Source organism: Coloeus monedula (genome assembly GCF_965178545.1).
Source record: "Coloeus monedula genome assembly, chromosome: 3".
Lineage (NCBI taxonomy): Eukaryota > Metazoa > Chordata > Aves > Passeriformes > Corvidae > Coloeus > Coloeus monedula.
Window position 1 is genome coordinate 910,749 of NC_138783.1, and position 13,641 is coordinate 924,389.

The 13,641-nt window shown below is 57.0% G+C and overlaps 1 long non-coding RNA gene across 1 annotated transcript; it reads left to right on the top strand.

The window, feature by feature from the left end:
* The first annotated feature begins 439 nt into the window (after positions 1–439).
* Positions 440–3,720, top strand: LOC309571676. The gene is made up of 4 exons (XR_014226317.1): positions 440–947; positions 1,185–1,328; positions 2,430–2,681; positions 3,119–3,720. It is a non-coding gene; the product is annotated as an uncharacterized lncRNA (long non-coding RNA).
* Positions 3,721–13,641: the final 9,921 nt, after the last annotated feature.

The following is a 13,641-nucleotide window of genomic DNA, read 5'->3' on the forward strand; positions in this document are numbered from 1 at the left end:
TCCATCAAAACTAGTGCTGGAAGCTTTCAACTGAGTGTTTTAGGGCATCTGAAACCTCAAAATACCAGGATTTGTATTGAATTTGGACCCCTGGAGTGTCATTCCTGTGGCAGAGGGACAGGACGGGGTGTCCTGGTACTCGTGCTCCTCACCTCTGCCGTGGTCTCGCTGGAGCTCCCGGCTCCACCCCGACTCCTGTAACCAGATCGACGTCATACGGCACTTCCTCAGGAAAATGACTTAATGTCTGCAGGAGCAGGACCCGGGAGAACTTCAGGCTTCCAAAAATCATGATCTCATACTCCCCACTCCCGCACTCCATGGGCTGCCAGCCCCAGGGGGGCTTCAGATCCCTGGATGCCCCTTGGCCGAGGCTGGAGTGTCCCCAGGCGATGCCTGGGAGCAAGGAATTGGGGCTGGATAGAGGGAGAAGGCTCCCTTGTGGGTGGGGGTCGCTCGTTTGGCACCCAGAGGCTGGAGGGTGGCAAAATGTCTGGGAGCCAGGCTGTAGCTCTTGGAATGTGGAGCACATCTCCCACCTCGGGACACACTGGTGGGGCTCAGGGTCCAAAGCCTGCTCCTGGAGATGCAGAAGTCTTTGTACCTGTTCATGTGTCATTTTTAGCTGGAGATCCAAATCCCGGGGGGATCTCCTTTCCTCCTCCCCCTGTATCTCCCTTCCCACCACATTTACACCCTTGCAAGAGCCTCAGAAGAGGCAGTGGGAGAAGATACTGGTTATTTAATGAAGTGCAGTTCATGGTATTTCTCTCCTCCCTGACAGCCTCATTTCAGGCAGAGGAGTCTTCATCCTTGTTTTCCAGGTGCACTGAGGAGTTGCACTGTCAGACGCTCCGGGCTAAAACTGTTGCTGCACGGGGCTCTGGTTGGACAAGGTGCTTCTGAACCAGCAGGCCCTGGGGAGGGGCTGGAAGTGCTGCTCCGAGGTATGCAAAAGCCCCATCTCTTGTTCGGGAGACAGCGGAGCTGATTTATGACCCTCCTTCCCTCGGGGCAGGGCCTGCTCGGAAAAAGCCCTCCCGCTCTTCCCGCTCGGGCATCGGGCAGTTGGGAGACAGCAACGAGGGACCCGGGCAAGCGCTGCCGGTGCTGACGGAGGAGAGCTGGGCTGGGCAGGAGGGTGTCCCGGCAGCCTGCTGGGAATTGTTTTGCTCTCCCAACAGGCGGTGCCAGCTCTGCCGCAGACACCGGAGCGGAGAACAGCAGGGCCTTATAAGGAAGCGGAACGCGGCTCGGCCATTCCGAGGGACAGCGGGGCCCGCCGGGGCCCTGCCTCAGCGCCGGGCACCGCGGAACCACGGAGTCCGGTACGGGGGGAAAGGCCTCCAAGGCCTTCGAGTCCACGCTGGGCCCCATCCCCACCTTGTCCCCAGCCCAGAGCACTGAGTGCCACCTCCAGGCCTTCCTTGGACACCTCCAGGGATGTGGACTCCAAACCTCCCTGGGCAGCCCCTGACAATATCCAGTCACCCTTTCCATGGGGAAATTCCTGCTGCTGCCCAACCTGAGCCTCCCCTGGCCCAGCCTGAGGCCTTGTCCTGTCCCTGTTCCCTGGGAGCAGAGCCCGACCCCCCCCCCCCTCCCCGGCTGCCCCCTCCTGTCAGGGAGTTGTGCAGAGCCACAAGGTCCCCCCTGAGCCTCCTTTGCTCCAGGCTGAGCCCCTTTCCCAGCTCCCTCAGCCGCTCCTGGGGCTCCAGCCCCTTCCCAGCTCCCAGGTGGAGCCAAGGGATGAGCATGAAGGCACAGCCACTGCCAGCCCGGGGAGCATTACCGGGACCTCGGCCTGGGCAGGGAGGAGAAGGGAGCGAAGCTGCAAAACTGAAGGTGAAAAAGCATCCGTGAGATTTTGGAGATGGCTTTTCCACATCCTTCCCCTCAGAGTGGGTACTCCATCCCACTCCTGCGGTGGGATCCATGTGCAGTAGCCAAGCATCCCATCCCATACACTCATGAGGGCACCAGGGCCGTGATGCTGGGGATGATAAGCCATCCTGCCTGAGTGCTGAGCATCCCCCTCAGGAGCTGAGCATCTGACCTTGGGGCCAGGCATCCCCCTGGGTGTGGACCTCCTTGCCTTGGGCTAATCATCCCACCTTGATGCTGAGCATCCTCTCTTGGGACTGAGCATCCCCTGGCACCGAGCCCTGCAATCCCTCATCTCCTTGTGGCCACATCCCCGGCTCGTGGTGTCCCTTGCTGTCCCTGCCCCCAGGAGCATCCCCAGAGCCGCAGCTCCCGAGCCGCCCGGCACGTCCCAGCGTTGTTTACTCCTCCCGTCCCGCCGCGTCGCTTCACCCCAGCGCTTCCTGGGCTGGTGTCTGAAAATAGATATTTTTAACCTTTTAAAAATAGAAAGTCTCGCAGAACAGCGGCTCCTGTTTTTCCATTCCCTGCTCATTTCATTTCAGGGAGACGGAACCCAAGCCGGGCCGCGCCGGGGATGGCGGGAAGGCGGCCCCGTAAACAGGCTCCTGCAAAAGGGGCACTGGGGAGAGCACACGTGTGCCTTGAGAGCGAAAAGAAAGGGAAGAAAGACAAGGAAAGAAAAAAAGCAACTAGAAAGGCCTGCCACTTTTCGCACGGAGCCTTATTTGGTATTTTCATGAAAAGTTATATCTTCACGCTGTAAAAAATGCCACTTATTACTCATGCTTTACTAGGTAAGTGTATTTTGCTTGGCAACAAGTGCTCTGGGGTTTTTTTCTCACTTCACTACTCCCGTACAAACTATTTCGAAGGTTTCATTAGTTTCTCCATCAGAGCTGGCGCTGCTGCCGCTGTCTGAGGGCCGGGCTGTTAAACTGAGACACAGCCGCTGTTTGTTCGGGACGTTTTCGGCCCGACCCGTGGGGCTGTAAAACCCCAGTGCGGGTGTCCTGCGGCGGGGCCCACAGGGGCCCTTTCAGCCCCGTTCCTGCCCGCCGCTGCGGCTGCCGCGGGGACACGGCTGTCACCGGTGTCACCCTGGCCCTGGCACTGCCTGTGCGTGGGCACTGCTTGTCCCACGGTCACTCCGTGGTGTGTGGGCGTCACTGTGGACATCTCCCTGTCCCGTGTCACAGAGCAGGGGTGCCACCCTATCCCCTGGTTGTTACAGGTGTGTGGATGTCACCCCATCCCCATGAAGTGCATCGATGTCACCCTTTCTTCATGACCACTATGGAAAGGTGGATGTCACCCTCTCGCTGTTGTCACTGCAGACACACGGGGATGTCACTCTGTCCCTATACACGTGGATGTCACCAATCCCCATGGCACTGCCTCTGCGTGGACCTCAGCCATCCTGTGGTCCATGCCACGAGTGAGTGTCACCATCACTATGCAGAGCCACCACCTCATCCTTCCTCGGGGTCACAGCACACCCAGGGACATCACCCTGTCCCCACAGTCACAACATGCCCGTGGGTGTCACCGTGTCCCAAGGTCCCTGCAGACACACGGAATCCGCCCTTCACCACCCCTCGTACCCCGGCGTGGGGACGGTGAGCGATGGCACAGCCCTGCCGCCCGCCCGTGCCCGTCCTGCCGGCCACCACCGCCCCAGGGCCGCCTGGCCGCGCTTCCCAGCCGCTCTAAAAGCCAGCTTTGTGTTTTACAGCCAGGCCCTCGCTTGGCACACGATTTTAATTAGAGTCTGGTTACACGGCTCGGCAGATGTGGAATGTATTTCTTAGCCCAGGTGGAATAAATCTATTGCCATAAAAACCAACCCCCCTGTTATTAAATTCTCCCTTCTAAATAGCCCAGTATTGAGATGCACGGCCCCCCCGGCCCCCCCGCCCACTCCCCCTCAATGCAAACCCTTTTCTAAGTGCTTAATGAGCTTTAATTTTATTATATTCCCTGGCTGTATGGAACCGGCTTCTGGTCCTGGCGCAGGTTCCCGGCTACCGGCCCCTCTGCGAGGGGGTGCAGGGGACTGGTCAGCCCCATGGCCGGGGGGTTTTGGGGGTGGCCACCAGGGTGTCACCCTGCCTGCAACAAAAGGGGGTGCTCGAGCCCGGGGGCGCGGCAGAGCTCAGCTCAGGGACCACGAGGGAGCATCGCGTCTTTCCCCAGGGACGGGGAGTGCCTGGGGACTGCTCCCCGCAGCTGGGAGCCCCGTGGCTCCTGGGGGAGTACAGGGACCGGCTGTGAGGGCCCAGTCACCCCAGGGCCATCCGTGCCCGTCGCGGGTCCCTTGAGGCGCACGGGATGTCCCCGGGGATCCGCAGAGAGTCTGGCTCAGTGCCACGGCCCGAGGTGACAGGGATTGTCCCGCTGGACTGTCACCGTAGTTCCAGCGGCGACACAGCGGCCCCGCCCTCGCTGGGAACGGGGCTAAACGGGGGCTCACAGCCGCCGGGGACGCTGGAGCTGGGGCACTGCACCCCCTTCCCCAGGGAATTGCATCCCCTCCCCGCCGTGCTGTGGGTGCCCAGGCGCTGTTTGCAGCCTTTGGGGAGTTGTTTCCGTGGCCGTGGGGGTTGCACCCAGGGTGTGGATGTACATCACGACCACGGTACCACACGCTCCTGTCGTGCTAAATTTGGGGTCTTGAAAGCTTTTGACCTGTTTGTTCAAGATACTCCGCCTGCCTCTCCTCCCCCTTGTCCTCCTCCCCTGCGGCTGCTCCAGGGACCAGGTTAGTCCCTGGCTGTAGAGCCAGGGGATGTGACAGCCTCCTCCAGGCCCCACCCCATCTCTTGCCAGGAACTGGATGAAGGGGGGGCACCCCACGGAAGGGGCATCTCCTCACCCACACTCCCCTCCATCAGTCTGAGCAGTGCCATGGCCAGTGGTTGGCAACTTCAAAACTCACTACAGAGAAAAAAAACCACCCAGGGAGCAGCATCTGCTTCCCAAGATCCCATCTCTCCCAGCAGGGACCACAGGCTGGAAAGGGGAACAGACTCTGCCCTGCTGGCATCAAAGTGAGGACTGGAGCCTAGGTCAAAGCCCTGGAGAGCTTTGTGACCCATCACAACGCTCAGCTGAGCCTCTCAAAAAGCTCCAGGATGTCTAAAAACTGAAACAGACAGGAGAGAGGGAAAAAGAGGAGGACATGGGAGAGGAGCGTGCACAAAGTCCATCCCACAGGGTCACCGGGATGTCATTTCCCACAAGTCCTCCACGGACATCCCCCACTGCTCATCCCTAACCAAGATGTTTGAAGAACAAAATCCCAGGGATTTTTGCTTGTAAGAGATTCCTCCTCCCTCCCCATACCTTGGGGAAAGGGAATAAAACTGCAGGCCCTGCGAGGAGCGGAGCCTGAGCCCTCCCCACCAATTCCCAGCTGGGAGATTTGGCTGTGGGCTCCCCCAGGACTCTTCCCCCAGCTGGCCTCTCCTCTGGCCCGCTGGGTGGGAATTCACAGCCTCTTCTGTGCCAAGGAGCTGCGGATGACGTTATCCCTCCTCCCCAGACCAGGTGTGGGGAGCACGGCTGCTCCCTGGGGGTGCAGAACTCCAGCGGAACGAGGGACCATCCCCACCATGAGCAGGGACCCCCAGGCTTGGGGAGAGCACCACCCAAAGTTTGTCTCAGAGCCCCGTGCAGGGATCAGGCTGCTCCGCTGCTGGAATGTCCAAAGGAAAGAGCAGGGAGCCAGAGCTGAGCTATGGCTGCCAGTCCCAGCTCTCACCATTCTCCACACCCAGCCCATCATCTCTTTGTCCTAGGAGACACCAAGTCCCCTGGGGCCAGCCAGCAGCCAAGCCAACCCAGACATCCCCATCCCAACCTGCACATGTGCTGCCTGGGCAAGGAAGTGAGGGAAAACTCAACTTTTGGGTCATGGGAAAATGATCTCACAGAGGTAATGACCAGATGGTTAAATTGCCAATTCAAAGGCAAAACCTTCCTCAGGATCCTTTTGGGTGAACTGGGGCTAACCCTGGCCTTGCCAACCTGAAGGACAAAACTCTTCAGACACCAATGTGTCCCAGACTGCACTGGAGCTGCTCAGACCTGCAGGGCAAGAGGTTTCCAAAGGCACCAAATGCCTTTTTGGGGATCATGGTCAGCTTGGGCCAGCATTTGGTGAGTCTGATCCAGAAATCCAACAGCAGTCCTGTGAGCTCTTGCTTATTAGCAGGTCCACACTGTCTGGAGAGTTTGTCCTGGGAATTTCTATCACAGGCTGGGGGTGGCTTAGATGAAGGGCCAAGTTATAATCATCCCTAATCCACCTTTTTGTTCCTTTTGGTGATTCACATTCATCTCCAAAGGCCAATAATCCATCCTGGGAAGGCAGCAAAGTAATGTGCAGTTTTCCCTGGAAGCCTCTTGGCCCGGGTGGTGACGGCTGACAGCCACAGCATGGACCGATGTGGCCGTGGGCATGTATGGAAAGCCTCCACCCTCGTGGAACTGGGTCTTCCTGACCTTCAGGGAAGGTCATGGAGGGAAGGACAGTGTGCAGCTCTCCTCCGTGTCACGTCCAGGCCATTCCAGATTCCCTCACTGCACTTGGGAGGAGCAGGAGCCCACACCGGTGTCTGCGCAGCTTCTCGGGACGTGCTAAAAGCAGCTTGGAAGGGGATCAAAATTTCCATTCATTTTTCAGTGCCGATCTTCCTGCCACAGAACAGGAGCCGGAAGCCTAACGGGGTTTGGAGGAGCCTCCGTGGGTCCCTCTGCAGCCCCCTGCCAAATCCTGCAAACTTCTGCCTGGGGCAGCCCCCTGTGAGCAAAACTCCTCTTTCCCAGGTTTTCCTGTGAAAACTGCAGCCTGCAGCACTCGGCACCAAGCTAAAAACAGATGTAGAGACAGGCAGGGTAAAAAACCAAATTTTAAACCCCTAAATTTGGCCTGTCTGAATGGACACTGCCATTGCTGGGGGGACACTTGCCCACATTTCCCAGCTAGAAAGTTTTCTTGGAGACTGGCCTGTCCATCCCTCTTTGGACCTGTGGGTTTAATACCTCACAGCTTCCCTTGTCTGGAGGCTGGAGGATGGATTGCTGAGGTTATCCTCGGGTTTAGCCCTGAGTGGGGCTCTGTCCCACGGGTGTGGGTGTGTGCCGCAGGGCACAGCCAGGGGCTGGAGAAGCTGTCGGTCCTCCCCCACTCCAACTCAGCCCCTAAAGCTGGAAGAGGAGTGGGTCCAGGGTGCAACACAAGTGGCCAAGCTCTTTTTCCCTGCTCCTTGCCAAGGCCACCACCCCCTTCCACTTGGGCACATGAGCCTCAGAGGAGCTGGGTGAGAGATGTTTGCTCTGCAGTCCCTCTCCCTGTGTCTAATGGGTCCACCAGGGTTATTTGCATTGTCTGTGCAGCTGGGAGGCAAAAAGAGATGTCTGGGCCAAGCAATCCCTCTTACTTCATTTTCAACTGTTTGCAAAGCCCCTGATCAGACGACCCAGATGGTGCTAAATGGCCATGAAGAACCATCAGACAGTGGGTTATTGTCGTGCTCGTTGAGTTAGATAATTGTGATGGGCCTGAACTAATTAATTTCTACCCAAAAAAGTAGCACTGAATCATGGTCTTTTGGCAACACTGGTGAGAAGGACTTGTAAGCAGTTTCCTTTGGATTTATCCAGCCTGTGCAAACAGGGATCTCTGCTGGAACTGCACACTTCCGTGGCCGAAAAACAGGGGAGCAAGAAAAGCCAGCCAGAGGGGCAGTCAGCGGCAGCAAAAGCAACTCTCCCTCATCCCACAGGGCAGGGCAGCCATGGGACAATCCACCAGCTCCTCTGTGCCATGGGTCTGTCCTACCTCCTCCCTGGAACCCCCACTTTTGGGGATGGGCAAAGGCCAGGCATCCTGCTGGACAAAAAGGGCCTCTGGAGCTGCACTTGTGCCACGCCAGTCACATTTCCTCCATCCCTCCTTTGGCTCCAGCCGCGATCTCCAAGGATTTCCCTGCTTTTCTCATCACCCCTTTCTCAGCACCCGTCTTCCAGGAAGCCAGGGGCTTTTTCCAGTGTCCGGATAGTCGTGACTTGCTGGCAAAGCTGTTCTCTGCAGGGATTTCTTCGTTTCCTGATTCTGGGGGTGTCAATCTTTGACAAAGCTGGAGACAGGGAAATGCGATCCTATTTCCCCAGCAGAGCTTGGACAACCCACCAGATTAGGTACATCCTGAGCTGCTCCTGCATCCAAAAAGGTGAAGGAACAGGAGAAAAGAGTGATTACAGACACATTTCTGTGTGAGAAGAGACAGGAAATATTAGGACTGTTTAGTCTGGAGAGGAGACAGGTCTGTGGTGGCACGAGAACAGCCTGTGAGCCCTGCAGCACTGACAATCCTCTGTTTTCTCCATTTCTCATCCCAAAAAAAGAAAAGGATGTGCAGAGGAGAGTGGATGCGGGAGAGACGTTCGCCCAGCGCAGTATGTGGGTCTCTGTGGAGAGATTTTAAGGGAAATCCTATCCATTAGGGGAGAAATCCCTCCCTTTGACTGGGGGAAGGTGATATGAGAACATGCATCCCAATTCATCAGGAGATGCCTAAAAATTCAAACCATCTCTAGAGCTGTGTGCTTCACACAGGACATCTGGAGCAGCACCAAACCCAACCAAACCTTCTTTTGTGTGACTGCATGTCCCTGTGGCAGAGCCCTGGTGATGCTATGACACCCCAGGCTGAGCAGTGCTCGTCACCAGCTCTCCCAGCTGTTCCTGTGGGGAGCAAGACTCCAGGAAACACAACCAAGAGGTGTTGGCTCCCCCCCAGGGAAGGGGGCTTCGTACAGATTAGGGTGGAAGTGGATATTTTGCATGACTGAAAACCCGATGCAATGGAAAACAGCAGGGGCCAAGGAAGTGAGTGTAGCTGGCAATTATATAGACATATAGTTTGGAGAAGTGTTTTGACTAACCTGATGATAGAGCATGAAATAGCATGGCTCTGACGTAAAAAAGCCCTAAGACCCCGGAGGTAGAGCCAAGAGTTTTGATGGTGACTTGCCATCCATCCAAGAGCACATAGCCACGGGGTAATTCTGGTTGGATGGGACCCCAGGAGGTCCCTGGTCCAACCTCTGTCTCCAAGCAGGGATAACTTCGAAGTTACATCAGGTTGTTCAGGGCTGTGTCCAGGAGAAGGCTGGGTTTCTCCGAGGATGGGATGTCCCTCCCTCTCTTGGTCCCAGTTCCAGCATTTCCGAAGGGGAAAACGTTTTTGGTGTATCTTCCAGCTGGACCAGGTCCATCCAGTCCCTGCCTGCCTGGCACTAGGGACCCAAACTGGACCCGGTGCCCAAATGCTCTCTGCAGAGACCAAGGGTGTCTCAGCACAGGCTGGACCAGCCATGGGAGATGTGGTGCACGTACTGCACTCCAAACAGACCACAGCAGGAGGACAGAGGGCTGCAGGAGGGCTGGCAGGAGATGCAGGTCCCAGAGAAGAAGCAGCAGGAGGTCTGGGTCCTGCAGAAGTGGCAGGACCTGCAGAAGCAGCAGCAATCAGATCACAACCTCTCCCCAGGACTGAGAAGGGACTGTGGTGAGGCAGCAAGCGCCCCAGGCAGGGATGCTGCCTTGCACACTGCTGTGTGTCCTGTCCCCCTTGGAGCCAAGTCCTTCCCTGTGGGTGAGGTGTTGCTGTGGTCCAAGAGCATGGATGACCCTGCCAGCACCCCAAGCAGCCCACAGGGAGCGTAGTGGAGGAGCAGTTGCCCCGCAGGGCCCAGGATCAGCCGTGTTTAACCCCCGTGCAGAGGAAGGCATGGTGCCAAATCCCCTCCGTGCCACCTCAGCCCTCGCGTGCGAGCCCTTCTCCGTGCAGGGCTGATGTCTCTCTGTCTTCCTGGCTGGGCTGCTGTCTGAGCCCGTGCCAGCCTCTCAGACAGGACATTTGATGTCCCAAAGCCCTCGGTGTCACACAAGCTGGATTTGGGTGTTTGCCGTGAGTTATTTTCCTCTCAGGGGACAGCTTCAAGGCCCTTCACGCTCCTCCAGCTTGGTGGGGCCACCAGCAGATGCTGACTTTCTGCTCATGGGTCTCGTCCACGTCCGGAAAGGTCCAGGCTGGTGGAAACGCCTCCTGATGCCCTGTGGCTGTTCAGGAGGAGCCTGTCCAGAGCAGGGGGCATCAGCCAGGTTGTGCAGAGAGGTCTTGGAGAGCTCCACCTTTTCCTCAAACCATCCATCATTGAGCTTACCACGGAATCACAGAACCACTGAGGCTGGAAAGGACCTTTAAGATGCACGAGACCAAATGTACACCCAGCACTGCCAAGGCCACCACTGACTCATGTCCCCAAGTGCCACATCCACATGGCTTTTAAATCCCTCCAGGAATGGGGACTCCACCACTGCCCTGGGCAGCTGTGCCACCCTTTTAGGAGAAGACATTTTCCCTAATATCCAACCTGAACCTCCTCTGGCGCAGCTTGAGGCCATTTCCTTTGTCCTGTCCCTTGTTCCCTGGGAGCAGAGCCCAACTCCTGCCTGGCTGCCCCGTCCTGTCAGGGAGTTGGAGAGAGCGAAAAGGTCTTTTCCAACCCAAACAATTCCACGCTTCCGTGACCATCTCTGCAGCCCCAAGCTGAGGCTGCTCCTTGCTCATGGATGTGCAAACACGGCCAGTGCTGTAGGAGTTGGAAGGTCCCCTGGCACCATGTCAGCTCTGCCCCCGAATCAACCCCGTGTTCACAGCTCGGGGTCTGCGCGGGGCGATGCCTGCGGAGGGGACGGACGCAGGGAGGAGGAGCAGGGCGAGCAGGGCCATGCCACCGACCGCGAAGTGTTGGCTTCTGCCGCGGGGCTGCTGATCCAATTAAAAGGGTTAATCCCACAGGTGCCCCGTGGAGAGAGGGGCCTCTCGGAGGTGCACGAGGGCAGGCTCCTGGGAAGGCTGGGCAGCACTGGGAGTCACTGACACCGCTGCAGGGATTGCTCGCTGCCCACAGCCCCGGCCAGCCCACAGCCTGTCCCTCGGCCCCGTCACAGCCACGTGTCCCCAGCAGTGCTGCGACAGAGCTCGGCCACCAGCCCGCGTGGCCCTTGTGCGTGTCCCCAGCACTCTGACAGGATGGGCCTTTACAGTCCTGGGGGAAATGGAAGTCTCTGACACCGGTAAGCCAAGGGGAGGCTGGTGTCTTCTCCCTCCCATCCCTCTGCTCTGGAGATAGGCCAGCAGAGCTGGGGGTGTCAGGGGAGAATGGAAGAGCCACATCACACAAATGGCATTTTTGGAGACTTCCCCATCTCCCTTCTTGGTGGGAGCAGTCAGCACCAAACCCTGTTTGCTGGGACCACCTTCAGTGCAAGGACAACAGCAACAGGGGCAGAGCAAACCCTGTCCCCCCCAGAGCAGCTGCACCAGGACAATGCCATCCGCGTTTCCCAGGAAGGGACCAGGCAGCACCAGCATCTCCTGGGGGGAAACTCCTTAGGATGAGATTTTTCCATCTCCATCTTGTGCTTCCATGAACCTCTCTCCAAAGAAACTCCATCCTGCACATCACTGTTAATGTCGAGGGCTCAGCCAGGAGTCCAGGGCAATGCAGCACCGGGGTGAGGCAGCTCTGTGGTCACTTCAGACGTGTGGTGTTCTCTGTAAGTACAATGTACCTCACTCTGGGCAGGGATTGCTCAGGGAGGGATGTCAGGGACCACGTCCATAGAATCACAGAGTCACTGAATTGTTCTGGTTGGGAAAACCCTCTGATACCATCCAGTTCTACTGTTTCCCCAGCCCTGCCAAGGCCGCCACTAACCCACGTCCCCAAGTGCCACATCCACACAGCTTTAAATCCCTCCAGGGATGGGGACTCCACCACTGCTGCGGGCAGCTGTACCAGGGCTGGACAGCCCTTTTGGGGAAGGAATTTCCCCTAACATACAACCTGAAGCTCCTCTGGTGCAACTTGAGGGCGTTTCCTCTTGTCCTGTTGCTTGTTCCCTGGGAGAAGAGACTGCCCCCATGCAGGTTCCTCTATTGCTGCTCACCAAAGTGTTTCTCCTGGCCACGGAGCATCCAGCAGCATCCACCACCCTCCTGGACATGGCTGAGGAGTTCTGTGCGTAAGGCACGCAGCTGAGTTGCACTCGAGAGGTCTGTCTGTGTCTGGGCTTAGTGTCTATGGTCCCAGGACAGCCTGTGTGGGCCCAGCACCCTGTAGATACCTGCAGGAAACCTCACCTGGACCAGGCAGTGCAGAATCCGTGCTGGTTCTCTCCCAGCCTTCCCTATGAATCCACCAGAGCAGCTTCATTCCAAACCTGCCACTTCTGGTAAATGAGCACAAATTGGCCCTCGGCTCAGCTCCAATTAGATCACACAAGGGCCAGCTAATTAGGCTGACAAGAGAGGGGTCAGGCTCTGCCCAAGGCCTGGCAGCATCCTCCCTGCCTGTGCGCAGCTACCGCCATGCAGGCGGGCGTGGGGCAAGGAGGTGGCTTCACCCTCTCCCTTCACCTCACACCACGGGGAGCACCCTGATGCTCAAGGCCTCACTGGGATTTTTTCCTGGATAACCTTAGCCCTGTTATGTGGCCCTGGTGAGCAGTGCCAGCTCAGGGCCCCAGCCCCAAGCTCTGTTTTCAGCCCAGAGCTGTGAGCAGACCACGAGCAAATGGGAAGGGGTGATCCCCTACGGATGAGCAAAGCATCCGTGGGATCTCTCTGTGTGCCTCCATCCTGCATCCCAACCCTGAGGATGCTGCCTGAGTGCAAGGGAACCAGACCCCACCAGGGCCCCCGAGCCTTAACACAGACCCTACAGGGAAAAGAGAACCAGCACAGGAAGCTGAATCAAGAAGATGTTTTAATCAGATTTGTCAGACAGAGTTGGATCTCCAAATAAATAGATTTATCAAAACAGATAATAACAAGAATCCTAGGATAAATACATGTACCAAAACAACCTGAAAATCCCCCAAAGTTATTTCCAGACAGGGGGAAGGTGATGCTGCTGCATGCCCTCCTCCCCATGCTGCAGAAATGATCCTGTTTGCCCTTTGGGAGATGCCTCTCCTGTGAATACAGCCCCATAGATATTATATAGGATAGATATAAATATATAGCACAATAAATGCTTAGTAGTGACCTTAGTGCAGTGTTCGGGGTCTCAGACCCTGCCAGCAGGTGGGTCTTCCCAGAACCTACATTTCCAAGTGACCTGCAAAGAAGGGAAAAGTATTGTCCCAGCTGGAAGAGAGGAGATTTTTCAAAAAACACCCTTTGGAGGGCATTCAGCCAAAAAAACCCCTTTGCAGATCCCAGGGGCTCCAAGGAAAGAAAGAGGGATGGTTTTTCTTTCTTTGCAGGTCACCTTTCCACCAGCAGCTGGTAAGGAGCACGGTCGTGTTCTGCTTTGCTGCGCGCTCCTGGTGCTCCTCAGGAACGCCGGGGTGTCCGGGCTGGATCCCACCTCCTCGTGCCGCACCAGGTCTCGCCCCTCCTCCATCTCTCCCTCCTCCCTCTGCTCAGCCGACATCTTTGGGATAGCGGGAGGTGACAGCCAACCTCCTGCACTCTCCCGCTGGAGAGAGGCACCTACACGGCTGCGGCTTCGACACCAATGGATTGGGATCGTTCTCTGGAGTTCCTGGAGTTTCCACTAGTGTAACCTGTATTGCAGTGCCAGTCTATTTAATAATGCAGCTCTGGAGTTCATATATATGTGTATGTGTGTCTGTGTGTAGATAAATCATTAGCTACAGAAAGGTTCTTTGCT